General features: G+C 45.9%; 1 long non-coding RNA gene across 2 annotated transcripts in view; it reads left to right on the top strand.

Annotated features, from left to right (window-relative positions):
* LOC119844537 overlaps window positions 1-27,640 on the top strand; it is a 58,835-nt gene extending 31,195 nt beyond the window's left edge. Inside the window, exons 3-4 of one of the 2 annotated variants that reach the window (XR_006276276.1) lie at window positions 15,009-15,090; window positions 26,733-27,640. This is a non-coding gene — a long non-coding RNA (uncharacterized LOC119844537). Of the gene's footprint in view, window positions 1-15,008; window positions 15,091-22,135; window positions 25,172-26,732 lie in introns of those variants that run through there. The other variant, XR_006276275.1, reaches the window with a different exon arrangement.
* Window positions 27,641-27,996: the final 356 nt, after the last annotated feature.

Raw genomic sequence — 27,996 nt, 5'->3', positions numbered from 1 at the left:
TTGGCATGTCAGAGTTGCACAAAGTTAAGAAGTTAAAACCTCCTTTTAAAAAACTATCTGTATATGTAAAATACATACACACGCACCCATCATATGTAAAAACTCTTCTGGGGGTCTTTGGGTACTTTCTGCCATGCACATTTTGTGCACATTTACACCATTAACTAACAATGTGTTCACTTTGTTGCTGCAAAAGAAAAATAGCTCTTAGAAATTTTTGAGTAAATTTGTTTGTTCATTTAAGATTCCTTTGTAATTGTGGTAGCACCAGAGTTCCAGTCACCGACTAGGGGCCCTGTTGTGCTAGGCACTCCAGAAACAATGATGCTGAAACTAGGGGTGCTGGGGTTGCTGCCGCACCTGCTGGCTTGAAGTGGTTTCCATGAAACATAGGGTTTGGTTCAATGGCTGTCAGCACCCCCACTATACGAATTGTTCCAGCACCCTGTGACAAACGCAACAAAAAGATGGTCCCTGCCCCAAACAGCTTTCAGTCTGTACCTCTCTGAGGTTAGCCAAACCTAGTAATGTTTTAGGAACACTATAGCACAGAACAAATTGTAGAGATGTCTTTTTTCTTTCCAGTTTTTTTGTTTGTGCGTTTTCTTTCAGACAAGTTGGATTAACTTTCCATGCAACATTACCTTAACAGAATCTCATAAAATCTGGTCTGATACTGCACCACTGTTTTTGTTTTACAGACACTTTTCCAAGAATCCAGTATCGCTGCTTTACACAGTATTGCCAGCCAAAATTCATGAGTCAGGCCCTAAAAATCATTACGTTTTAAAAACTATTTTTTTAAGGTTTTTTTTTTTTCCTTCTGGTTTCTGGACCTTTAGGGTACACTCAAGTCACATTTTTAGGCTTTTTTACTGCAACCACGAGGACCAGTACTTGCGATTCTCACATCATCACGGGAAGTCAAGAGCCGTGGTTTGTATTAAAACACCAAATATTGCAAGATTCATAATAAATCATGAGTGTTTACACCCAAGGCTACTGTGTAAGTAATTATTACAGTGCCAAGAGGATCCGCCTCTTAGTTCCTGTAACTCTGAAAAGTAGATATTAGTGCTCGTTGGTACAGGGTTAGAAACGTTTCATGGGTAGAGCTCTCTGGAGACCTGGGATTGTCTAGAAATCAAGTATAAGGAGTGCCTGACTGAGAAAGCAAGTTCTTTGCAAGGGGTATTGTTCTTCCTCCAGAAACGAAGTAGACCTAAATCCATGATGTTGCTTTTTATTGTCCTGGGCACTTGCATGTCTTCCTGTTGAGGTGCAGATGATGATGGCTTAGTGCTGTACCGGATATATGCAGTTCCTCCCTCAAGGAGCGGGCAGTCTGAATGGCTAGGCCTTTTTTCACCAGAGAATGGAAGTTTTGGCTGTTGGGTGAGCCTGATGTGAGGACCCTTTCCCCGCTTTTCAAACATCCAGCATCTGTCCTTGGTTTCTGTGACTCTGGACCCTGGACTTCAGAAAAGCAGACTTTGACTCCATCAGAGAACGGATGGCCAGGATCCCCTGGGAGAATAACATGAGGGGGAAAGGAGTCCAGGAGAGATGGCTGCATTTTAAAGAATCCTTACTGAGGTTGCAGGAACAAACCATCTTGATGTGTAGAAAGAATAGTAAATATGGCAGGCGATAAGCTTGGCTTAACAGTGAAATCCTTGCAGATCTTAAACACAAAAAAGAAGCTTACAAGAAGTAGAAGATTGGACAAATGACCAGGGAAGAGTATAAAATTATTTCTCAGGCATGCATGAGTGAAATCAGGAAAGCCAAATCACAATTGGAGTTGCAACTAGCAAGGGATGCTAAGAAGGGTTTCTACAGGTATGTTAACAAGAAGGTGGTCAGGGAAAGTGTGAGCCCCTTACTGAATGGGAGAGGCAACCTAGTGATAGAGGATGTGGAAAAAGCTAATGTACTCAATGGTGTTTTGTTTGCCTTTGTCTTCATGAACAAGGTCAGCTCCCAGACTGCTGCACTGGGCAGCACAGCATGGGAAGGAGGTGACCAGTCCTCTGTGAAGAAAGAGGTGGTTCAGGACTATTTAGAAAAGCTGTACGAGCACAAGTCCATGGGGCCAGATGCACTACATCTGAGGGTGCTAAAGGAGTTGGCGGATGTGATTGCAGAGTCATTGGCCATTATCTTTGAAAACTCATGGCGATCGGGGGAGGTCCCGGACGACTGGAAAAAGGCAAATATAGTGTTCATGTTTAAAAAAGGGAAGAAAGAGAACCCTGGAAACTACAGACCAGTCAGCTTCACCTCAGTCCCTGGCAAAATCATGGAGCAGGTCCCCAAGGAATCCATTCTGAAGCATTTGGAGGAGAGGAAGTTGATCAGGAACAGCCAACATAGATTCAACAAAGGCAAATCTTGCCTGACCAACCTGATTGCTTTCTATGATAACTGGCTCTGTGGCTATGGGGAAAGCGGTGGATGTGATGTATCTTGACTTTAGCAAAGCTTTTGATACAGTTTCCCACAGTATTCTTGCCAGCAAGTTATAAAGTATGCATTGGATGAATGGGCTATAAGGTGGATAGAAAGCTGGCTAAATTGTCAGGCTCAACAGGCAGTGATCAACAGCTCGATGTCTAGTTGGCAGCTGGTATCAAGTAGAATGCCTCAGAATGCCTCTTCAGGTCTTGGAGCTGGTTTTATTCAACATCTTTATCAATTATCTGGATGATGGGATTAATTGCACCCTCAGCAAGTTTGCAGATGATACTAAACTGGGGGGAGAGGTAGGTACGATGGATGGTAGGGATAGGGTCCAGAGTAACCTAGAGAAATTGAAGGATTGGGCCAAAAGAAATCTTATGAAGTTCAACAAGGACAAGTGCAGAGTCCTGCACTTAGGATGGAAGAATCCCATACACTGCTACACACTAGGGACCGAGTGGCTAGGCAGCAGTTCTGCAAAAAGGGACCTAGGGGTTACAGTGGACGAGAAGCTGTATATGAGTCAACGGTGTGCCCTTGTTGCCAAGAAGGCTAACGGCATTTTGGGCTGTATAAGTAGGGGCATTGCCAGCAGATTGAGGGACGTGATCGTTCCCCTTATTCGGCATTGGTGAGGCCTCATCTGGAGTACTGTGTCCAGTGTTGTGCCCCACACTACAAGACGGATGTGGAAAAATTGGCAAGAGTTCAGCGGAGGGCAACAAAAATGATTAAGGGGCTGGAGCACATGACTTATGAGGAGAGGCTGAGGAAACTGGGATTGTTTAGTCTGCGGAAGAGAAGACTGAGGGGGGATTTGATAGCTGCTTTCAGCTACCTGAAAGGGGGTTCCAAATAGGATGGATCTAGACCGTTCTAAGTGGTACCAGATCACAGAACAAGGAGTCTCAAGTTGCAGTGGGGAAAGTTTAGGTTGGATATTAGGAAAAACTTTTTCACAAGGAGGTTGGTGAAGCACTAGAATGGGTTACCTAGGAAGGTGGTGGAATCTCCTTCCTTAGAAGTTTTCAAGGTCAGGCTTGACAAAGCCCTGGCTGGGATGATTTAGTTGGGGATTGGTCCTGCCTTGAGCAGGGGGTTGGACTAGATGACCTCCTGAGGTCCTTTCCAACCCTGATATTCTATGATTTTATGGACCAGGGAAGGGAAAACTATGGCCCACAAGCTGGATCCAGCCTGTCTAAGCTTTCAATCTGGCCTGCTGGATTGCCAGCCCTGCAGCGCAGCAGGGCTAAGGCAGGCTACCTACCTGCCCTAGCCCCGGACTGCTCCCAGAAGCTTCCAGCTTCACGTCCCTGTGGCTCCTAGGATAGAGGGGGTGCAGAGGGCTCAGTATGCTGCCTCCCCTGCAGGCACTGCCCCCTGCAGCTCCCATTGGCCGGGAACGGGGAACCGTGGCCAATGGGAGCTTCGGGGGTGGTACCCACAGGCGAGGGCAGCGCATGGTGGAGCCGCGTGGCCCAGCCCACCCCACCGCCAGGAGCCACTGCCGATCATGCTGGCCGCTTCTGGGAGTGGTGCGGGGCCAAGGCGGGCAGGGAGCCTGCCATAGCCCCGCTCTGCACCACTGCCACCCTGGAGATGCTCGAGGTAAGCGGCGCCGGGCCGAAGCCCACACCCCTGCCCTGAGCCCCCTAAGCCTCTGCCCTACTCCTCCTGCACCCCAACCCCCTGCCCTGAGCCCCCTGTTGCATCCCAATCCCTTGTCCCTTCCCGCACACTGCATCCCCTCCCATACCCTGCACTCCCTCCCGCACCCCAGCCCTGTGCCCCAGCCCTACATTCGTGGCCCTGAATACAATTTCTCAGGCCAAAAAGTTTGCCCATCCCTGCTCTTGACTGTTCCAGCTCAGTTCAAATCTCAACCAGAAGGGCTAGAATCCTGCAAAGCTGGTAACTCTAAAGCTGCTCTCTGTTTTGAACTCCTGTTGTCCTCTGGCGTTTCCATGGCTGTTGATTTGATGGTGAGTTAAATGGGGTAAATCCCTAGTTGAGGGCCTGGTGATGATGGGAGAGCAGAGAGTGATGGCACCAAGGGGTTGTATTGCATATTCAGAATCTGTAGCAGCATATGGCAGTGTATACTGTCTGACTGCATGAGTGGCTTGTGGCTGGAGCTTCCTTCTTACTCTGTAGAAGTGAGCAGGAGTCTCCTTCAAGTCTGTGCGGGAACCTTAGCTCTCTGACTTGCTTGTGATTGAGAGGACACAGTTACTGCCAAGCCATGACTATTCTGTAATTTGTACTGCACTGACAGCAAGCTTGGCACTGTTAGAGAGCATGCAATAGGCAGTAGACTCTATTCCCAAGCCAGTTTCTAATGACAAAACAGTAGGAGTTAGTCAAAAAGACCTCCTGAGGTCTCTTCCAACCCTAATCTTCTATGATTCTAAAAAGCAAAGCTGAACAAGGAGTCCATTCTTGATGCCACCTGATGTGCAACAGTCACGTGTCTGGCTTGCCCTGTAAATTAGATTAATAGATTTACAAATTCCAAAGCCAAAAATAACCATTGTAATCATGTGATCTGACCTCCTGCATAACACAGGGCAGAGAATGTCCCCAACAGTTCCTTTTGGGCCATAACATTTCTTTAATAAAAAAAAAAATCCAATCTTGATTTAAAAATTGCCAGTGATGTAGTTCCAATGGTTAATTCTCCTCACTGTTAAAAATTTACATCTTATCTCCAGTCTAACTTCTAGCCATTGGAGCGTGTTAGACCTGTCTCTGCTAGACTGAAGAGTCCTGTACCAAATATTTGTTCCCCATGTAGGTATTTATAGACTGTGATCAAGTCACCCCTTAACCTTCTTTATTTTTAAAGCTAAATAGACTGAGCTCCTTGAGTCTATTGCTATAAGGCAGGTTTTCCAATCTTTTAATCATTCTTGTGGCTCTTCTCTGAACCCTCTCCAGTTTATCAATATCCTTGACTATGGACACCAGAACTGGATACTATTCCAGCAGCAATGCACCACTGTCAAATACAAGGATAAAATAACCTCTCTGCTCCTAGTTGAGATTCTCCTGTTTATGCATCCAAGAGTCGTATTAACCCTTTTGGCCATAGCATGACACTGGGATCTCATGTTCAGCTGATTATTCACCAAGACCTCTAAAGTTGAGTCCCTGCTTCCCAGGATAGAGTCCCCCATCCTGTAAGCGATCCAGATTACTTTTTGTCAGCAACCTTTCCTGTTCATTATTTACAACTCCCCCAGTCTTTGTGTTATCTGCATACTTTATCAGTGATGACTTCTGTTTTTTTTTTTTCAGGTGATTGATAAAAAATATTAAATAGTGTGGGGCTAAGACCTGATGCCTGGGAGACCTCGCTAGAAACACACCTACTCAATGATTTCCCTGTTGATCATTACATTTACAGACCCATCAGTTAGGCATGCTCCCTTGTAGGCAATACAGTCCCTTGTAACTGTAATTAGGCTTGGCAGAATTTGATACCTATTTTTGATAATTTTTTGGATAATATCAGTGTTTATTGATTGTAAATTTTCACAGTTGCACAAAATTATGGGTTTTAAGCTTTTTTTTATTTTTTAGCAATGTAAATTTTTACAATTGTGGAAAATTACAGGGAGTATTAGAAAGTAGTTATTCACAATATGGGGGGGTCAGACAATAATTATTTAATGATAGATGTTGAGATTCAGAAAGCTGAAGCTTTATAGCAGCTAAAACACAAATTGTCAACATCACATGTCAAAATGTGCAAAGTAAATAGCCTTAAATCAGTCCAATTTCTCAATCAGCATTTTTGCCTGTCAGTAAATTTCTGTTATTGATGGTTTGTTTGTGTACAGTGAAATTGATATTTATCAACATTAAGTGATAAATATTTAATCCTTCCAAGCCTAAATCGAACACAGCATGTACCCATATCTGGTACATACCATCTGACCTGCTGTGTGGGGTTTCTGGCTTCTTTTGGAGTTATTCCAGGCTCTCATTGAATCTTCTCTTTATAATCACAGTAGGATATCTGATTTGGTTACAGCTGGTGCCGATTGTGTGGTGGTGGTGGTCTGCTTTCAGGCAGGGAGGTAACTACAAAGTAGTTATAAATTAATTGAGCTCATTGCAGCAGAAGGCAGAAATGCCACCTTTGCTGTCGGCTAAGCACGAAGGAAACTATGCCCTTTCCTCTTGGATAGTCACATGCACCTTTATATCCTCTAGGCAGGACTGCTGCACCCTGGTCAACTGGCCACCTGGAGTTCCCAGTTCTCAATTAAACCCCTTTATACTACTGTGGCTGTGCAAAGGAGACTTAGAGTGAGTATAAGGTCACTTTGTACAGCTAGTGCGGTGTAATGGGCCTCAGTGTAACTGAGAATTGGGTCTGGAAGCTAGTTCAGAATGCAGCAGCCCATGTAAGAGGGACAGGCTGCTATAAGTAGATACCCCAATGCTGAGTGCTCCCGATCTACTTCAGGACTTGAACCCAATCTGGGTGCTTGTCTTTGAGGCCTTTAATGGGATAGTAATGAACAGGCTTTCTCTCTATATACCATTGCAGCAGCTGTACTCAACAGAGAAGGGATGCTGAATTTGTAAGTCTCCCAGGTAAAACGTGTGGGGCCTTGCAGCAGGTACCTCTGGAGGCCCTTAGCCATAACATTTCCTATAACTGGAAATTCAGATGAGCCAGAAGCTAGCCCCCTTCATAGCACCATGTAAGACGCCCAGGCCTTCTCCCATTAACAAAGGTGAATAGCTACCTGCAAGTCGCTGGAAAGTTGACCCCTGTGGTTGGTGCTGTTTGACTATCAACCTAAAATAGGGAAACTCTTGGACCTTTCTGTGACCGAATCAATAGGTTGCCCATTTAGAATGTAGATATGGTCTTTATGGTAGAGGACCTCACCTTGGAACCTGAACCTGAACCTGGAGGCTGGAGAGACATTGATATTCTCCAGAGTCTGGTAGATCTGAGGAGGGAAGGGGTCATTGGGTAACAAGGCACAAATTGACACAATTAGGCTGTTGTCTGCTGTGCCATTTATGAATTTGGATGCGTTTAAAATCATAGAGGGAGTGTTCTTACCCGGTTCCAGGTACTTGGCCTTATGGGACAGCGCGTCAGCTTTCCCATTTCTTGTTCCTGGGCGATAAGTGACTATGAAGTCAAACTGGGCAAAGAAGGGTTTGAGTAGCAGCCGTGTTAGTCTGTATTTGCAAAAAGAAAAGGAGTACTTGTGGCACCTTAGAGACTAACAAATTTATTAGAGCATAAGCTTTTGTGAGCTACAGCTCACTTCATTGGATGCATTCAGTGGAAAATACAGTGGGGAGATTTATTTACATAGAGAACATAAAACAATGGGCGTTGCCATACACACTGTAACGAGAGCGATCACTTAAGATGAGCTATTACCAGTAGGAGAGCGGGGCGTGGGGGGGCCTTTTGTAATGATAATCAAGGTGGGCCATTTCCAGCAGTTGACAAGAAAGTCTGAGGAACGGTGGTGGGGGGGGGAATAAACATGGGGAAATAGTTTTACTTTGTGAAATGACTCATCCACTCCCAGTCTCTATTCAAGCCTAAGTTAATTGTATCCAGTTTGCAAATTAATTCCAATTCAGCAGTCTCCTCGTTGGAGTCTGTTTTTTGAAGTTTTTTTTGTTGAAGAATTGCAACTTTTAGGTCTCGGAGTGGGTATTTTTTCCACCAAATGCATCCAATGAAGTGAGCTGTAGCTCACGAAAGCTTATGCTCTAATAAATTTGTTAGTCTCTAAGGAACTTTTAGGTCTGTAATCGAGTGACCAGAGATTGAAGTGTTCTCCGACTGGTTTTTGAATGCTATAATTCTTGACGTTGGATTTGTGTCCATTTATTCTTTTACGTAGAGACTGTCCAGTTTGACCAATGTCATTACACAAAGTAAAACTATTTCCCCATGTTTATTTCCCCACCCCCCCACTATTCCTCAGATGTTCTTGTCAATTGCTGGAAATGGCCCACCTTGATTATTACTACAAAAGGTCCTCCTCTCCCCCGACTCTCCTGCTGGTAATAGCTCATCTTAAGTGATCGCTCTCGTTACAGTGTGTATGGTAACACCCATTGTTTCATGTTCTCTGTGTATATAAATCTCCCCACTGTATTTTCCACTGAATGCATCCGATGAAGTGAGCTGTAGCTCATGAAAGCTTATGCTCAAATAAATTTGTTTAGTCTCTAAGGTGCCACAAGTACTCCTTTTCTTTTTGGGCAAAGAAGGGGGAGCAACAGACCTTTCATTCATTGATGTGTCTGGCCATTCAAATGTATTCCAGGTTCTTGTGATCTGTGAACGCTTGACCAGGGAACTTGGTCCCCTCCAGTAGGTGACACCATTCCTCAAATGCTGCCTTGATAGCTAAGAGTTCCTTATCCCATATATCATATTTCTTCTCTGTGGGGCTAGCTTGCAAGAATAACAGACACATGGGTGAAGTTGACCAACAAGACCTGCCAGCTGGGACAATGCTGCACACAGGGTGAAATGAGATGTGGTGGCCTCCACCATGAATGGTTTTGCAGGGTGAACCAAGATGTGTGCTGTGGTGAACTTCTCATTTAGCTAATGGAAGGAAATTTGGGCTTTCAACGGCCAGCTGAACTGATTTCCTTTTCACAGAAGTGCAGTCAGGAGCAACTAGGGTGGAAAATCCCTCAATGAACTGACTGTAGAAATTAATGGAGCTAGGAACCATTGGCCCCTGTGGCTGTCTGTTGGTGTGGCCCAGTTGGAGATGGCCGCAACCTTGTGTGGGTGCATTATTAGTCCCGTAGGGAAGATAATTTAACTAAGAACTCCTATTGTATCCTGGTCAAATTCACACTTTTTGGACTTCTCAGATAGACTTCTCCAGGCAGTGTGCAGTGGCAGTCAAAAAAGCAAATGGGATGTTAGGAATCATTAAAAAAGGGATAGAATAAGAATATCTTATTGCCCTTATATAAATCCATGGTACACCCACATCTTGAATACTGCATACAGATGTGGTCTCCTCATCTCAAAAAAGATATACTGGCATTAGAAAAGGTTCAGGAAAGAGCAACTAAAATGATTAGGGGTTTGGATCAGGTCCCATACGAGGAGAGAGTAAAGAGGCTAGGACTTTTCAGCTTGAAAAAGAGGAGACTAAGGGGGGATATGATAGAGGTCTATAAAATCATGAGTGGGGTGGAGAAAGTGAAAAAGGAAAAGTTATTTACTTGTTCCCATAATATAAGAACTAGGGGCCACCAAATGAAATCAATGGGCAACAGGTTTAAAACAAAAGGAAGTTCTTCACACAGCGCACAGTCAACCTGTGGAACTCCTTGCCTGAGGAGGTTGTGAAGGCTAGGACTATAACAAGGTTTAAAAGAGAACTGGATAAATTCATGGAGGTTAAGTCCGTTAATGGATATTAGCCAGGATTGGTAAGGAATGGTGTCCCTAGCCTCTGTTTGTCAGAGGGTGGAGATGGATGGCAGGAGAGAGATCATTTGATCATTACCTGTTAGGTTCACTCCCTCTGGGGCACCTGGCATTGGCCACTGTTGGTAGACCGGATATTGAGCTGGATGGACCTTTGGTCTGACCCAATATGGCCGTTCTTATGGAGTTGACAAAGTCTTTAGGGCTGTGTAAATTCAGATCATGAGACGCTCGATTGTCAGAAAAGAAGAGGATGTCGTTGAGATAAATGACTCCATAATGATCTAATACATCCCTGAAGATATCATTTATGAAGTGCTGGAATGTTGCTGGGGTATTGCACAGACCAGGTACTCGGTGTCCATACTGTGTACGGAAGATGGTCTGCCACTAATCTTCCTTTCTAATCCAGACCAAATTGCAGGCCCCACAAAGGTCCAGTTTAGTAAAAACCTTTGTGGAGTGGAGCCATTCAAAAAGCTTATTGAGGAGGAAAGGGTATCAATTTGAATGGTTTCAGAGTGGTAGCCGTATTAGTCTGTATCAGAAAAAAGAACGAGGAGTACTTGTGGCACCTTAGAAACTAACGCATTTATTTGGACATAAGCTTTTGTGGGCTAAAACCCACTTCATCGGATGCATGCAGTGGAAAATACAGTAGGAAGATGTATACGCACAGAGAACATGAAACAATGGGTGTTGCCAAACCGACTGTAATGAGACTAATCAATTCAGGTGGGCTATTATCAGCAGGAGAAGAAAACCTTTTGTAGTGATGATCAGGATGTCCCATTTCCAACAGTTGACAAGAAGGTGTGAGTAACAGTAGGGGAAAACATAGCATGGGGAAATAGTTTTTACTTCGTGTAATACACCATTAAATTAGGCTTGAATAAAGACTGGGAGTGGATGGGTCATTACACAAAGTAAAACTATTTCCCCATGTTTATTCCCCCCCTCCCCCCACACACTGTTACTCTCATCTTCTTGTCAACTGTTTGAAATGGGCCATCCTGATTATAACTACAAAAGTTTTTTTTTTTCTCCTGCTGATAATAGCCCACCTGAATTGATTAGTCTCGTTATAGTTGGTATGGCAACACCCATTGTTTCATGTTCTGTATTTTCCACTGTATACATCCGATGAAGTGGGTTTTAGCCCACAAAAGTTTATGCCCAAATTTGTTAAATGGAATTGTGATGCTGTTTCACACCCAATAGTCAACACAAGGCCCTAACAATCTGTAGTGGGTGGTTGTTTTTTCACCAAGAAAATTGGTACCAAGCCGGAGGCATGGGCGGATGGATAAACTCCATTAGTAGATTTTCCTGGAGGTAGTCATGGAGAGTTTGACGTTCTGACTCTGAAAGGGAGTAGATGCAACCAAAAGGGACTTCTGCTCTCGCTGGAGCTTGATGGGACAGTGATAGTTGTGAAGGGCAAAATGTTTGTGTTCTTTTTGTTGAACACAGCAAATTCTTTTATTTAATCAGTAACGTAGAGGCAGTGGATGGGGTCACAGAGGGTAACTAGACTCCCTGGGGACTAGATGACAGACTCAGAATCTCTAGTCTGAGGTGAACTATAAGGGGTTCCCAGTCGAAGGTCCCTACAGTTGGTTTTCAGAAGACAGAATTGTCAGCAATGTGGGAAGCTAAAATGTATTGTGCCTGCCCACCAACAAATGCAGAGGTAGTGAGTCCAGAGCATGCTGAGAACAACTGGAAAGGTATGGTGCTCAAATAAATCCATACTGGAGAGTCTCTTGGTGATCCTGGAGAGTCACAACCTTCAGGGATGTGATCCAGTGCTTAATTTGCCGGGCAACTTTGGGCTTGCTCCATCAGTTATGAATGTAAAAAATTGCTTGTGCCCCAGCACCTCTTGCATTACAAATTAAGCACTGGTGCGATCTGATGGATAACTGGGCTTGATGAAAGGTGCAAGCTGTCAATAGACTCAACCAAGACCAGAGAGTTCTTGCATTGGGTGGAGATCTGATGTACTTGTGCAAAGTGCTGATTCATGAAATTGTCTGAAGTACCTGAATCCACCAATACCTCCAGATGGACCTCTGAGATGGAAGCTGTTGGACTTGCAGGTGGAGTTGGAGATGTTGGGACCCGCTTGGTTGTTGCCAGCAGACAGGTGCTGATGCTGGGTACTGAGGAGAGGTGGAGAGCACCACCCCAGCCCGGACCCCCCTATCAGGGACTGGTGTTTGCCATTCTCTGATAACGGTACAGATTGGACCTTAGCAGGGCTGCGCATCGTGGAATGTCCTGGTCTTCCACAGTAATAGACATAGCCCCAATGCAGCTTTCTCTCTGCATTGGAGAGGTCAAGCTGCAGGGGGTCAGGCTGTGGGGAAGGCAGTGAGGGTTGGTGGGCCAGAGATGGCAGGACTGGGGGAGTCAGGAAACTGACCACCTTTCTTGGCAGCATTCCATCAGGCATTTGTCAGTGTTTATGCAAGGTCAATCAAGGTGTCCAGACTGGTTGGAAAGTCCAAATTTACCAGCTCATCTTGATTGTGGGACAGGCCGTGGATTCTTTACGCTACTATCCATTGGAAAATGCCTTTTAGTTAATTACTGACCACTTAGCACTCTAGTTGAATGCACTCAAATAATGCATTGGCATGTGTAACTATCTCCCTATAAGTTCCAGCTCAACCACTGAGCCGGAAAAGCTTAGCATAGTGCCAGGTTTTCCCCCCATGATGGGGTACTCTGATACCCCCTACCCCAATCCTGAGGGAGAGGGTGTGTGACAGGTATATAAACCTGCATTGGTGACCTGGAGCTACTGTGGGGATGGCTGCCCCTGCCCCTCCAGCCCTGTTAGTCATCTCGGGGTGGAATAAGGTTTGAAAAGCAGGAAATTCCTGATAGTTGGTGGGCAGCCCTGCGGGAGAGCAGACCTAAGAACAGCCATACTGGGTCAGACCAAAGGTCCATCTAACCCAGTATCCTGTCTTCCGACAGTGGCCAATGCCAGGTGCCCCAGAGGGAATGAACAGAACAGGTCATCATCCAGTGATCCATCCCCTGTCGCCCATTCCCAGCTTCAGGCAAACAGAGGCTAGTGCTACAGCTCCCAAGAGGAACCCCAGGAGAGCTGCAGAGAAGTAGTCCTCCAAAAGGCCACTCACTGATCCCCTGTGCCTACCAGGGGACAGCATGCTATGATATACCAACATCAGGAGAGGCTTGGTGAATCCAGCACTATGCTAAGAAGGACTCGGAGAATGGGAGCCAGGGCCTTCCCCTACCCCTAAACTCAGACTGTTTAGCTTAATGTAGTATTGAGGGGACTCCTATTTGTGTGGCGTGGTTTAGCGGTGGTCAGATAGCAGGAAGTGTCAGTCAGTTACCCGAGAATTGTGACAGCTGCCACGTCACTTCCCCATGAGTGTTAGTCCCATTGTCTCAACAGTTCCAGTTATCTTTTCCTAAAAGTCCTCTAACTTCAAATGATGCAGTATGCTGTTTTCATTCTATACTGCACACAAGAAAACTGTTGAAAGAACATTTTAAAGTTGTGAAGCCAAGGCTCACAAGTTGAGAAATGCTAGAATTAAGGTTGCCTTTGTGACTTTAATTGAGCTCCTTTTATATGATACAGTCTTTTAACTACTTGATCACATCCTATTTTTCCCCTCTGGATTCTCCCCTCCTCCCTACCAGCTGATCTCTCATTCCTCCTGCCCATGTTCCCTTTTTTCACTGGCTTCCAGTTCTCCCTGCACACTCTGTCTCCTTATCAGATCGGTCTCTCCTCTCCTCTCCTGCAGCTCCCAGTCTCCTTGCCCAGCCAGTCCTCATTCTCATGGGCTGGCCAAGAAATCAGATTCCCTAGGGAGGACCAGGAAAACTACTGGAGTAGTCCTGTTCTGTCGATTTTCTGCCCCCCCCCGCCCATCACCATTTTGTTTCCCTTCCAGGATGCCCCCTCCTTTTGGCTTGCTCTTATTTCTCCATGTGATACCTGGCAGACTGTTTCCCGTGTTCTACCTGCCAGCTGGGAGCAGCTTGCACCTCTTCACTCTGAGTCTCCTGGCTGACTGGGCAGGCTTGACCCTCTGTTTTTCTGCTGGGACTGTTCTCATGACTTCTCTTGCACTGCAAAGGTTCTGCCAAGTCTGGAGCCTTCCCTTTGGGTATCTTGGGCAACCAGAGATGACATACCCCTTGAGTACTAGCTTGTGCTTGCTCATGTCACTTTTCATGCTTAGTTCAGGTCTCTGATCTTGAACTAATCTTCAAAGAGTAAAACATCCTTTCCAGATCCAAGGTGACTTTCCATTTATCTGGATAATGCTGTCTCTCCATTCAAGGTTTTGGAAAGCCAGCATTGAAGCGTCTCAGTGATGATGCCTCAGTCACTGTGCACTGGCCTCAGTGTTTATTGCTGTTCCTGAAGTTAGAGAGGACAAGTCTTTTAAGTGACTGGGGACTTTGCTTGCCTAACGAGACACCTCCATGAGGCCTGATGTTCAGATGCTGGTGCTCGGCACTTTCCAGAGTTCAGGCCCCTTTTATGGTGTCTCAAGTTTGGCACCCAAAAATCACACATCACTCTTGAAAAATCATGGCCTGGGTGTTAAAGATGTTCATGCCGGGACATTTCAGTGTTCTTTTGATTATTTTCTGCTCATAAACCTGTCTAACCAAGGCTGCTCCTCTTTCCTGCTGGCTGCCCAGAAGTTGGAGCAGCCCTCAGTGAAAAGAAAGGGAGTAGGTAGGGACCTGCCCTGCCCATCTCTCTCCATTGGGGAATGGACAGAGTTCTTCTGCCCAATATGTTGGGGAGAGAACATTTGTTCCCAGGAGAAGCAATTGGCCCTTGAGATAGGTGCCATAGTGAGAGGCTGGTTGCCCTGACAGAGGGCACTTCTGTTAGTGGTGACTCTGCGGAGATGAAGATGAAGCCAGATAACAAGGTTAATGGTCAGAGGTGTGTAGGTTGCTGTGCTCTTGTTAACCTTACATATGCTAATTCTTTTCTGGGCATGAGTTGTGCACACTCTGCAGTACCATTACTGTCTGCCCTCAGCCTCTATACTGGTTTTTCTCTTTGCTATAGGTGAGTCTGGAGGAAGATAGAGAGAGGGAGAAAACAGTCTGGATTTGAATTGAGAGATCTGGACCCAAGCCTTGTGATGATGGTGAGTACTTTCTCTAGTCAGTCTCTCTCTCTCTCTCTCTCTCTCTCTCTCCTCTCTTCAGAGCTTTACCCTCTCTCCCTGCAGTAGGTGGAAACTCCAGAGTCCATGCACCTACCTTCTGCATCTTAGACACAGCCAGTGTGGTTGCATCTGAGATGTTCCAAGCTGTGGCAATAGCATCTGAAGCAGGACCCAAACTGCTGGGGAATGGAGAATGAATTAAGTAGAAGAAAGGGATCAGAACAAGTGTGTGCCATTGCTTGATGGCACCTAAGTGAGAAGATAGTGTTGTCTGGCAGCAGTTGTGTGCTAGCCCAGGCCTCTGGGCACTAGAATTTTCCCACCTTCGACACTGGAGGGCTCTGGGATCCAAAAATTATGCAAGAGGCCCCTTGGCTTTTATTACAGACCTGGGAGTGGATGCTTAGGTTGCTATGTTGCTTTGAGGAGTGATGATGTGACTCCAGAAAAGGTAAAAGTTGGTTTCCTCATCATTTGAGATTATATCATGGTGGGAGGACTACCCTGCCATATGATTCCAAGTCGAAGAAGGATGTTAGCCCTAACAAAAGAGGAGCTGATTAGATTTTTTTTTTTAGTTCAAAAAGAAAAAAAACGATGAATGAGCATCCAAACTCTAAACGAAGACTGTAGGGAAGCTTATATGCAAAAAGAAGGGTGTGTATTTGTGTACACCCCCATCCGTGAGAGAAGCTGGACATGTATCAGAGCAGAAGTGTCTGTAGGGAGTCAGTCTGAGAACTCTGACTATGTCTACACAGCCGGCAACAGCGAGCCTCCCAGCCTCGGTTGAAAGACTTGGGATTGCGGGGCTCACATTAGTGCCCTAAAACTAGATGTGTAGACAATGCTTTGAAGTTGTGGTTCGGCTGAAGCTTGGGCTATATAGCTAGGGAAAGAGGTGGGATTCTGAGCCCAAGCTGCAGCACAAAACGCTGTCTGTACAGCTACTTTTAGAGAGCTAACACGAGCCCTGCTAGCCCCAGTCTGTCAGCCTGGTCTGGGAGGTTTCTTGCCATGGGCTGAGGAACCATACTCTGTTTGAGACAGCATAGTGATTTTAAAGGAAAATATCATTCCAGATGAACCGGATCAGTTTTTGATCAACGAGAATAATAATTATTCAAGGGCAGATGGTAAGATTGATTTTAGGAGAGTATATGCTACAGCAGCGCTTGGAAACCTCACTGATTCGTTCGTTTGGAAATTTGCACCATCACGTGTTGAAAACTGACTCATGGAAGTAAACAATGCATTGAGTAGCAATGCATCGAGTTGGAGGAAGTGCCCTGTGGGCACCATGGTGGTTGGGGTTCAGTCTAGTCCAGTTAAAATCTTCATGAAAAGAAATATGTAGTTTTAATTCCAGCAGTTCAGGGCGTGGTTATGGATCTCTTGCTCAAGCTGGTGAGCAGTTACTCACATGAGTTGCCCCACTGAAGTCAACGGGATTGCTTGTCTGAGTAACTGCTCAAAATATGAATAAGGCCATTCAGTCTGGCCCTTATCTAGGTAAGGAACTATTTTAGTAGGGGGTAACATTTTCAAAAGCGACTTTGACACTAAGGAGCCCAAGTCCCATTGACTTTCACTGAGACTCCAATGTCGCTTTTGAAAATATTACTCTAGGTCAGGGGTTCTCAAACTGGGGGTCGGGACCCTGCAGGGGGTCACGAGGTTATTACACGGGGGGTCACGAGCTGTGGGCCTCCACCCCAATCATAGAATCATAGACTATTAGGTTGGAGGAGACCTCAGGAGGTCACCTAGTCCAATCCCCTGCTTAAAGCAGGACCAACACCAACCAAATCATCCCAGCTAAGGCTTTGTCAAGCCAGGCCGTAAAAACCTCTAAGGATGGAGATTCCACCACCTCCCTAGGTAACCCATTCCAATGCTTCACCACCCTCCTAGTAAAAAAAAGTTTTTCCTAATATACAGCCTAAACCTCCCCCACTGCAACGTGAGACCACTGCTCCTTGTTCTGTCATCTGCCACCACTGAGAACAGTCTAGATCCATCCTCTTTGGAACCCCCCCTTCAGGTAGTTCTCCTCTGCAAACTAAATAACCCCAGTTCCCTCAGCCTCTCCTCGTAAGTCATGTGCCCCAGCCCCCTGATCATTTTCGTTGCCCTCTGCTGGACTCTCTCCAATTTGTACATATCCTTTCTGTAGTGGGGGGGATCAAAACTGGACGCAATACTCCAGATGTGGCCTCACCAGTGCCGAATAGAGGGGAATAATCACTTCCCTCAATCTGCTGGCAATGCTCCTACTAATACAGCCCAATATGCCGTTGGCCTTCTTGGCAACGAACGAACACTGCTGATTCGTATCCAGCTTCTCGTTCACCGTAAACCCCAGGTCCTTTCCTGCAGAACTGCTGCTTAGCCAGTTGATCTCCAGCCTGTAGCAGTGCATGGGATTCTTTCTTCCAAAGTGCAGGACTCTCCACTTGTCCTTGTTGAACCTCATCATATTTCTTTTGGCCCAATCCTCCAATTTGTCTAGCTTACTCTGGACCCTATCGCTACCCTCCAGCGTATCTACCTCTCCCCCCAGCTTAGTGTCATCTGCGAACTTGCTGAGGGTGCAATTAATCCCATCATCCAGATCATTGATAAAGGTCTTGGAGCTGGTTTTGTTCAACATTAACGCCTGGGGCGCTCTACTTGATACCAGCTGCCAACTAGACATCGAGCTGTAGATTACTGCTCGTTGAGCCTGACAATTTAGCCAGCTTTCTGTCCACCTTATAGTCCATTCATCCAATCCATACTTTATAACTTGCTGGCAAGAGTACTGCAGGAGACCATATCAAAAGCTTTGCTAAAGTCAAGATATATCACATCCACCACTTTCCCCATAGCCACAGAGCCAGTTATCTCATCATAGATGGCAATCAGGTTGGTCAGGTAAGATTTGCCCTTGGTGAATCCATGTTGACTGTTGCTGATCACCTTCCTCTCCTCCAAGTGCTTCAAAATGGATTTCTTGGGGACCTGCTCTGTGATTTTGCCAGGGACTGAAGTGAGGCTGACCGGTCTGTGGTTCCCCAGGTTCTCTTTCAATCCTTTTTTAAATATGAGGACTATATTTGCCTTTTTCCAATCGTCTGCCACCTCCCCCGATCGCCACAAATTTTCAAAGATAATTGCCAATGGCTCTGCAATTACATCAACCAACTCCCTCCGGACTCTTGGATGCATTAGATCTGGACCCATGGTCTTGTGCATGCCCAGCTCTTCTAAATAGTCCTTAACCTGTTCTTTCACCACTGAGGGCTGCTTACCACCTCCCCATACTGTGGTGCCCAGTCAAGCAATCTGGGAGCTGACCTTGTCTGTGAAGACCAAGGCAAAAAAAGCATTGAGTACTTCAGCTTTTTCCACATCATCTGTCATTATGTTGCCTCCCCATTCAGTAAGGGTCACACGCTTTCTCTGACCACCTTCTTGTTGCTAACATACTTGTAGAAACCCTTCTTGTTACCCTTCTCATCCCTTTCTAGCTGCAACTCCAGTTGTGCCTTGGCCTTCCTAACTATACCCCTGCATGCTCTAGCAATATCTTTATACTCCTCCCTAGCCATCTGTCCAAATTTCTACTTCTTGTAAGCTTCCTTTTTGAGTTTAAGCTCACCGAAGATTTCACTGCTAAGCCAGGCTGGTCGCCTGCCATATTTGCTGTCTTTCTGCACTTCGGAATGGCTTGTTCCTGTGCCCTCAGTAAGGCTTCTTTAAAATACAGCCAGCTCTCCTGGACTCCTTGCCCCCTCCTATTAGCTTTCCAAGGGATCCTGCCCATCAGTTCCCTAAGGGAGTCTAAGTCTGCTTTTCTGAAGTCCAGGGTCCGTATTTTCCTACTCTCCTTTCTTCCTTTTGGGAGGATCCTGAACTCAACCATTTCATGTTCACTGCTGTCTAGGTTGCCACCCACTTCTACTTCCCCTACCAATTCCACCCCAAACCCCACTTTGCCTCCAGCATTTATAATGGTGTTTAAATATATTAAAATGTGTTGTACATTTATACGGTTGGGGGGGTCGCACTCAGAGGCTTGCTGTGTGAAAGGGGTCACCAGTTCAAAAGTTTGAGAACCGCTGCTCTAGGTAGGGATTCTAACAGTGGAACCTGAATTTTCTGCTGTAGTTAAAACAGAAAAAAGCTTTCTTTTGTAGCTCCCAGTTTTCACATGATCATAAGGAAGCGTGGTATGTAACCTATTTAAATCAGCTTCTGTACCAGATGATTGGAGGATAGCTAATATGTCACCAATTTTTAAAACAGGCTCCAGAGGTTATCCCGGCAATTACAGGCCAGTAAGCCTAACTTCAGTACCAGGCAAACTGGTTGAAACTAGGGTAAAGAATAGAATTACCAGACACATAGATGAACACAATTTGTTAGGGAAGAGTCAACATGGCTTTTGTAAAGGGAAATCATGCCTCACCAGTCTATTAATTCTTTGAGGAGGGGGTTAACATACATGTGGACAAGGGTGATTCAGTGGATATAGTGTACTTTAAACTTTCAGAAAGTCTTTGACAAGGTCCCTCACCAAAGGCTCTTAAGCCAAGTAAGCTGTCATGGCATAAGAGGGAAGGTCTTCTCATGGATTGATAACTGATTAAAAGATGGGAAACGGGATAGGAATAAATGATCATAGAATCATAGTCAGTTTTCAGAATGGAGAGAGGTAAATAGTGGGGAGGGATAGCTCAGTGGTTTGAGCATTGGCGGGCTAAACCCAGGGTTGTGAGTTCAATCCTTGAGGGGTCCATTTAGGGATCTGGGACAAAAAATTGGGGATTGGTCCTGCTTTGAGCCAGGGGGTTGGACTAGATGAGGTCCCTTCCAACCCTGAGATTCTATGATTCTACAAAATAGTGGTGTCCCCCAGGGGTCTGTCCTGGGACCAGTGCTGTTCAACATATTCATACATGATCTGGAAAAAGGGGTAAACAGTGAGATGTCAAAATTTGCAGATGATACAGAACTACTCAAGATAATTAAGTCCAAAGCAGACTGCCAAGCATTACAAAGGGACCTCATTCAACTGGGTGACTGGGCAACAAAATGGTACATGAAAATCACTGTTGATAAATGCAAAGTAATGCACGTTGGAAAACATAATCCCCAACTATATTTACAAAATGATGGAGTCTAAATGAGCTGTTACTCCAAGATCTCTTTCTTGAGTGGTCACTGTGGATAGTTGTCTGAAAACATCCGCTCAATGTGCAGTGGTAGTCAAAAAAGCTAACAAAGTTAGGAAAGAGATAAATAAGACAGAAAAAATCATAATGCCTCGATATAAATCACAGGTTCTTAAACTGCGGGTCACAAGGTTATTACATGGGGATCACGAGCTGTCGGCCTCCACCCCGAAACCCTGCTTTGCCTCCAGAGTTTATAATAGTGTTAAATAAAAAAAAGTTTTTATAATATATAAGGGGAGAGTCACATTAATAGGTTTGCCGTGTGAAAGGGGTCACCAATACAAAAGTTGAGAAACACTGATCTAAATTCATAATATGCCCACACCTTGAATACTGGTCACCCTATCTGAAAAAAGATATTGGAAAAGATGCACAAAAGGACAACAAAAATGATTTGGGGTATGGAACAGCTTCCAGACAAGGTGAGATTAAAAAGACTGGGACTTTGAAGCTTGGAAAAAACATCACTGAATGGGGATATGACAGAGGTCTATACAATCGTGACTGGTGTGGAGAAAGTGAATAAAGAAGTGTTATTTACTCCTTCATATAAGAACCAGGGGTCACCCAGTGAAACTAATAGGCAGCAGGTTTAAAACAAACAAAAGGAAACGCTTCTTCACACAACACACAGTCAACCTGTGGAACTCATTGCTGGGGATGTTGTGAAGGCCAAAAGTAATATTGGATTCAAAATACTGTAGAATTAGATAAGTTCCTGGAGGATAAGTCCATCAATGACTATTAGCTAAGATGATTAGGGATGCATCTCTATGCTCTGAGTGTATCTAGCCTCTGTTTGCCAGAAGCTGGGAATGGACAACAGGGGATGGGATCACTCGATTGCCTGTTCTGTTCATTCCCTCTGAAGCAATTGTCATCGGGCACTGTTGGAAGACTACTGGACTAGATGGACCTTATGTTTTCCAAGACCTGTAGCTTTTGTGCTGAAATGTTTGGTCTCTGTCAAAAGCCAGATTGTCTAATTTATTTTGCTTTGGTTTATTTTAAGAAGGTTTGCACCAAATCCCCTCAGTCATTTTCAAGGTATCAAATACTTTTCGTGCATAAGAAAATTGGACACCATTATTTTGAGGAGTTAGTTACAAAATGGCTGAACTTTTGAAATTTCAAAAACCTTTTTTAAAATTAAGGTTAACATTTGAACATGTGGCTCTACGCCCACACCATAGGGAATGTTGTCAGTAACATGTAAGGTGTTCATGGAACTATAGAGGCTGTGGATATGTGTGCACCTATAGCTATTTAATGCAGTAGCGAATTGCTTTTTAATGCAATTGACAAGTTGTGCTGGTAAACTCCACAAACCGTAAGGCTCCAGAGTACTACCACTGATTGACTCTGGTGATGAATCCAGCAGAGTTTGTTAATCAGAAGCTGAATAGCCTTTCTATCAAGGTGACCTTGATAATAATAAAGTAGCAGGTAGACCTTGTTAATAATAAAACCCAAGTAACTGCAGACCTACTAGCTTATGAGCTTTGTTGGCAAAACCTGTGGCAGTGAGTTTTGAATAACACCAGATATTTCTACTCCTTTAAAAATCTTTTTAGAAAAATCTGCAAAAACTGCAGTGCTAAGATTCCACAATTGCAAGAAATCAGGACATGCAGAATTACATTTCCAGCAAATTGCACTTGACATATGTAGTATTTTTTTCCTATTTTTCTTATTACACATGTCTTAATCTATTATCCTCTGTCCTTAAGTATGACCTACAAAACATAAAATGCTACATTAATGCAAGAGTGAGCTGTCTTGTTGTGCTGAACACTTTTCAGAGCTATACTCTCAAGAAACATGACCAGCAAATCACTGGACCAAATACCAATTCTGTAGGTCATACCAAAGCTAGGTGTGGTGCCCACTGTAGAAGAGCTAAGCAAGACGATTGATTTGCTATCAAGTGGCAAGGCCCCTGGAAAAGATGGCATCCCAGCAGAAATTCTCAAATGCGGGTGCGACAGGGCGGACCATCCTCGCACTGGGACTAAGAGGGTTAACCCTTCCCTCCTAGCAGAGGAAACCATGCTCCCTGAGGTTCTGCTGGGCATGCTCCAACTGGAGGTCAGGTCATAAAAGCCTGCAGAGCTGCTCAGTCAGGGCTGGTGGCCGAGGAGGAAGGACACTCAGCGGAGGCTCCAGCCCAGGAGCTGTTACAGCCCTTACCCGGGAGAGCTGAAGAGCCAAGAACCTGGACTGGAGGCCCGCAGCTATTGGAACCCCAGAAAGCGTCTGGTGCTGAGAGCCCTGGAGACCCTGATACCACAGGGACTACGGCGGCCGGAGGACTGGTAGGAAGAGACCCAGGGAAGGTAAGGGAGTGGTACTTCCCATTACTATAAGGTCAGCGTGTTTCGGTTGGATTCCCCGCTGACCCCGTGGTGGATCACTCCGTCTCTGACAGGGTTGGAGCCCAGTGAAGGCGGGTTGGCCTGGGCTCCCCTACCGGTGGTCACTGCCTCCCCCTTTTTTCTTGAGGTGACATAATTCCCCAACCCCTCGCTTGCCTCAGAGGATTTAGAGGGACCCTGGGCCATTGGGCCATACCACTCTAGGAGCTTACTATATGGACTCCAGCTGCTGGGCTGCACTACCCACTAGGGGGAGAGTTTAGGGGGACTCTGGCCCTTGAGATGCACCGTACTGACTACCGGAGGAGTAGTAGAACAGACATAGGTGCAGAAAGGTGGGGTTACCCCTCGCCCCCACCCAGATAGAAGGGGTGAATGAGGTACAAAACCCGCAACAGCGGGAAAGACAGCCTATTGCCATATGTTCATCAGCTGCTACTTAAATGTTGGAAAGAGAAAGGTACCACAAGAGATGCATGATGCAAACATCATCACTTTGTATAAAAATAAAGGCGAAAACTGCCACTGCAACAGCTACAGGGGTATCTTGTTACTAAGTGTAGCCGGAAAAGATTTCAGAAAAGTCATCTTGGTGCACCTACAACAGCTGGCGGATTGTGTCTACCCTGAATCACAGTGCTGATTCAGGGCTAGAAGATCAACTATAGACATGATATTTCTCTGCATCAACTCGAAGAAAAGTGCAGAGAGCAAAACCAACTATTGTACATCACCTTTTGTGGACCTAGCCAAAGCATTTGACACAGTCAGCAGAGCAGGTCTGTTTGCAACATTAGAAAAGATAGGATGCCTACCAACCCTGTTAAGTCTTATACATTCATTCCACAACAACATGAGAGCAACTGTCCAGTTTGACGGGTCCACTTCGGACAGCTTTGAGATGAAAAGTGGAGTGAAGAAAGGATGTGTTCTTGCCCCTACACTTCTGGAATCTTCTTCTCTGTACTCTTGAGCTGTGCGTTTAAGGACATGAAAGATGGAGCCCATCTCCACACAGTATCGGATGGGAAAGTTCTTCAACCTGTCCGACTTAAGTCAAAGACCAAAGTAAAACAGGTGGTAATCAGGGAACTTCTATTTGCTGATGATGCTGACCACGTAGCCCACAATGAAGATCTACTACAAGAACTCATGGACTGCCTTTCAATGCCTGTCAGGCATTTGCTCTCTCAACCATTTTCTTGATGCTATGGTATTAGGACAGGGGATTCCACAAGATCCTTCAATTACCTTAAATGCAAACCAGCTAGACGTAGTCCAAACATTCAGTTATTTAGGTTCTACAGTGACCATCAACCTCTCACTGGATGAAGAACTAAATGTTTGCATTGGAAAGGCTGCCACCATATTTATCATTAACTAACTCAAACAACTCAAAGCTTACCATCAAGTCCAAAATGTTAATGTACCAAGCTTAAGTCCCCAGCACTCTCATGTATGGTTGGGAAACATGGACAACTTATGCTTTTCAGGAGAAAAGGTTAAACGGTTTCCACCTACTTTGTTTACGCCACATACTCAACACCAAATAGCAGGATAAAGTCACCAATGCAGAGGTTCTTTGAAGGGCAAATTTACCAAGTGTGACAGCCCTGCTCAAGCGAAGATGACTGCGCTGGCTGGGCCATCTGAGTAGGTTGGAAGACAGATGCATACCTAAGGGCATGCTATAAGGGGAGCTATCAGAGGGAACAAGAACAGGTCATTCTAAACTTCACTATAAAGACAGATACAAGCGAGATATGAAGGAATTTTGGAATTGATCCTGACGAACGGGAAAACTTGGCAAGTGATCGTGGCAAGTGGCGCAATCCTCTCCATCAGGGTATCAAAGTCCATGACAGAAGCTGGCTCCTACAGCTTGAAGAGGAGCCCGTAGGAAGCAAGCAGCTCCTAACCAAAATACAGACATTTGCAATAACTGCCAAAGATCATGCAAATTTCGGATTGGACTAGTTAGTTACATCATAGGCTGCAGTGCCTACCGTCTCTTGCAGACGAAAGGATGCCAACAAAGGAGCTGTAAATTTGAAGTCACTAAAGTCAGGAAATGAAAAATGTAAAGCTCTCTTGGAGCAATGGTAATTCTGCTGCTTTGCACTTGTGCAATAGTTTGGGTTCCTAATGTGGCTGTTAAATGTATTCCATAGTCTTGCAGGGAACCTAGTTTCTCCATTGATAAGATCGATGCTAGCTTTCTATTAGAAGTATGATTTTTACACTTGCACCTATATTGTTCCGAATATCAGCAAAACTAAACCAAGCCGCTTCAATTTTCACAAGTCATAATAGGCAAGGGTGGATTTTTTCTGGAAAATTTGACTCTAAACCAGGAGTCTGCAACCTTTTAGAAGTGGTGTGCCGAGTCTTCATTTATTCGCTTTAAGGTTTTGCGTGCCAGTAATGCATTTTAATGTTGTTTTTTTTTAAAGGTCTCTCTCTATAAGCCTATATATTATATAACTAAACTATTGTGGTATGTAAACAAGGTTTTCAAAATGTTTAAGAAGCTTCATTTAAAATTTAAATAAAAATGCTGATCTTATGCCGCCGGCCCGCTCAGCCCGTTGCCAGCCTGGGGTTCTGTTCACTTAGGCCGGCAGCGGGCTGAGCGGGGCCGGTGGCCGGGACCCCAGACTGGCAGTGGGCTGAGCCGCTCAGCCTGCTGTCGGTCTGGTGTCCCATCTGCCAGCTCCTGCCAGCCAAGGTCCCGGCTGCTGGCCCCACTCAGCCCACTGCCGGTCTGGAGTCCTGGCCCTGTCCACATAGAGTAGGTACCTACCTTATCCCTGGTTCTAGCCATTCTCTTCCTCTCTCTGCACTGAGATGAGGATGGGAGTGTGCTGAGCACAGGGCTGGGGGTGAAGGAGCAGGCTGGGGGTTGTGGTGCAGGATCTGGCCAGGGGCTAGAATGAGGGAGGGGGCTCGGGATTGGGGCAGAAGGTTTGGGTGTGGAGCACTTACCTGGGCAGCTCCCATTTGGTGCAAGGGGTGCAGGTGGGAATGTGGTGTGTGTGTGCAGGAGCTCCCATTTGGTGCTGAGGGTGGGAGTGAGGATGTGGGGGGTGCAATAGTCAGGGCCTCAAGTGTTGGGGGGCTGTGTATGTGTGGGGGGGTGCAGGGGACTGGGGATGTGTGGGGGGGTGCCGGAGTCAGGCCTGGGCTTTTTGGGTGCAGGGGTCAGGGCATGGGTCTGGGGTGTGGGGGGGTGCAGGGGTCAGGGCAGAGGGCTGGGGTGTGAGTTGTGGTCATGGGGGTGCTCACGGCCCCCTGCCCTGAGTGGCTCACGGCCCCCTGCCCTGAGTGGCTCACGGCCCCCTGCCCTGAGTGGCTCACGGCAGGGGGCTGGAGGGGATATGCCCTGATTCCACCCCCTTCCCCAAGGTCCCCGGAGCAGAGAGCATGCTGCAGCTCCGCTTTTATTTTATCTCTCCCCGCTGGTAGCAAGGGCCATCAGCTGTAGGGAGGGAGAGAAGGAAGGGCAGGAACCCAGCACGCTGTGGGAAGAGGCGGCAGGAGGGGGAAGCTTGCCTGCCCTGCAAGGGGAGAGCGGCGGGGGGGGGCAGAAAAGAGTGGTTTGGGCAGGATTTAGTTGGGGATTGGTCCTGCTTTGAGCAGGAGGTTGGACTAGATGACCTCCTGAGGTCCCTTCCAACCCTGATATTCTATGATTTAATGGCACGGTGCTGTCTGCCTGGGTCCAGAAAGACAGCAGCGTGCCATTAAAAATTGGCTCGTGTGCCATAGGTTGCCGACCCCTGCTCTAAACAATATGAGAGGGGAGGCTTCTTAAAAGATTTTTCACTTTCTATATCAGGTGTGGTTTTTTGTTTTTTTGTTTTTTGTTTTGTTATTTTGGCTCATCATGTCCCAAAATAAAATCTCCTAAGTTTTCTGCTGAAGCCTCATGTCATCCTTGACCTTCATGCAGGACTGAAGAGAATTCAGTTTTTCCTTGAACCTCAGTTAACTTAGAAATTTTTTTTCATAATCTCTTCCCCAGTCTGAACTCAAGCATCAATAATAAATCTTTGTGAATATTGCCACTTACCAGAAGAGTCGCCTACACCCATGCAACTTGCTGATAAAAAAACTTCCTCCTCCATTAGTGCAACCAGCAGGGCCCCCAAAAGCTTTCAGAGGAAGGTAAAAAATGACTTGCCATTGGCCCCCTGGCTTGCACAAATGCAGGAACATGGGCTTCCTGTTCGCCTGGTCACCTGGGGGAAGTTGGTCTGGTGGGTGGGAGTGTGAGACAGCTGAAGAACGTACCAGGGCTTAGTCCTTCCATTTGAGTACTGAAAGAGGCTCTCTACCTCTGCCCAGTTCCCTGAACTGTCGGCTACAGTTCCACACCTCATTTGTGCAGCAGGCTCAATGCCTGTTCCTCTCCGCTGCTTGTTCCACCAGACCTATGGAACCTTGACCAGCAGCATGGGAATGGGGCATGGAGTCTTTGCCAAAATCCTGGTGCCAGTCCCACTGTCCTCTTTGCCACACAGGCCCTCTGTAACTAGCTGTCAGGTCCAAAGTGTGGGCAGCCTGGCCAAGGGATTAGCATTGGGTGTGGGCTGGGGTCAGGAACAAATGACTGGGAATCAGGCTGGGTTGGAACCTCATGAGATCAGAACAGACACACAAATTGGAGGGCAGGGATCAAGAGTCAGGCTGAGTCAAGATAGCAGGAGGTCAGGATCAAAAGTCAAGAATAGGTAAATACCACACCAGTAGTCCGAGGCAGGGTGAGGCCCAGTTGTATGGACAACTTCATAAGTCTCACTGGCTTAAATAGGAGCTGTGGCCCAATTAGCCATAGAGCTCTCCCAATCAGAGTGTATGGTCCAGGGCTTGTGCCCCAGTTGGATTTCATGGACCCTGGTCCCAGCTGCTGACTGTGAGCTGCCAGGTGGAGAATTGGAGTGAGGTGGCTCCCAGAAACCTCACAGACCTAGGTTCAAGACCCAAAGGGTCTGACATTGTCCTCATGAGACTGAAGCCTGGCTAGGAGTTTACATTGCAGTGTAGTAAAACACTTAAAAGGTTTAAGGAGCATTTTAATTGTGATAACTTTATCATGTTTTGATTTCTACATATTTTAATTTGCAGCCTTAATGTAGCATCAGCTCAGGTTTCTGCAGAGAATTTTCTTCTTTCACAGAAAATAAATCCTGTTGCACAGGATGCTGTGCTGACTCCATAGGTCAATGGCCAACTCACATTAGAACGGTAGTCAGGGTTTCCAGCACCCTGTCCCCCTCCCAGTCTTT

This window comes from Dermochelys coriacea, chromosome 17, assembly GCF_009764565.3.
Source record: "Dermochelys coriacea isolate rDerCor1 chromosome 17, rDerCor1.pri.v4, whole genome shotgun sequence".
Classification (NCBI taxonomy): Eukaryota; Metazoa; Chordata; order Testudines; family Dermochelyidae; genus Dermochelys; species Dermochelys coriacea.
Note: the sequence above shows the minus strand (reverse complement) of the source record. Positions and strands in the feature narration are given on the sequence as shown.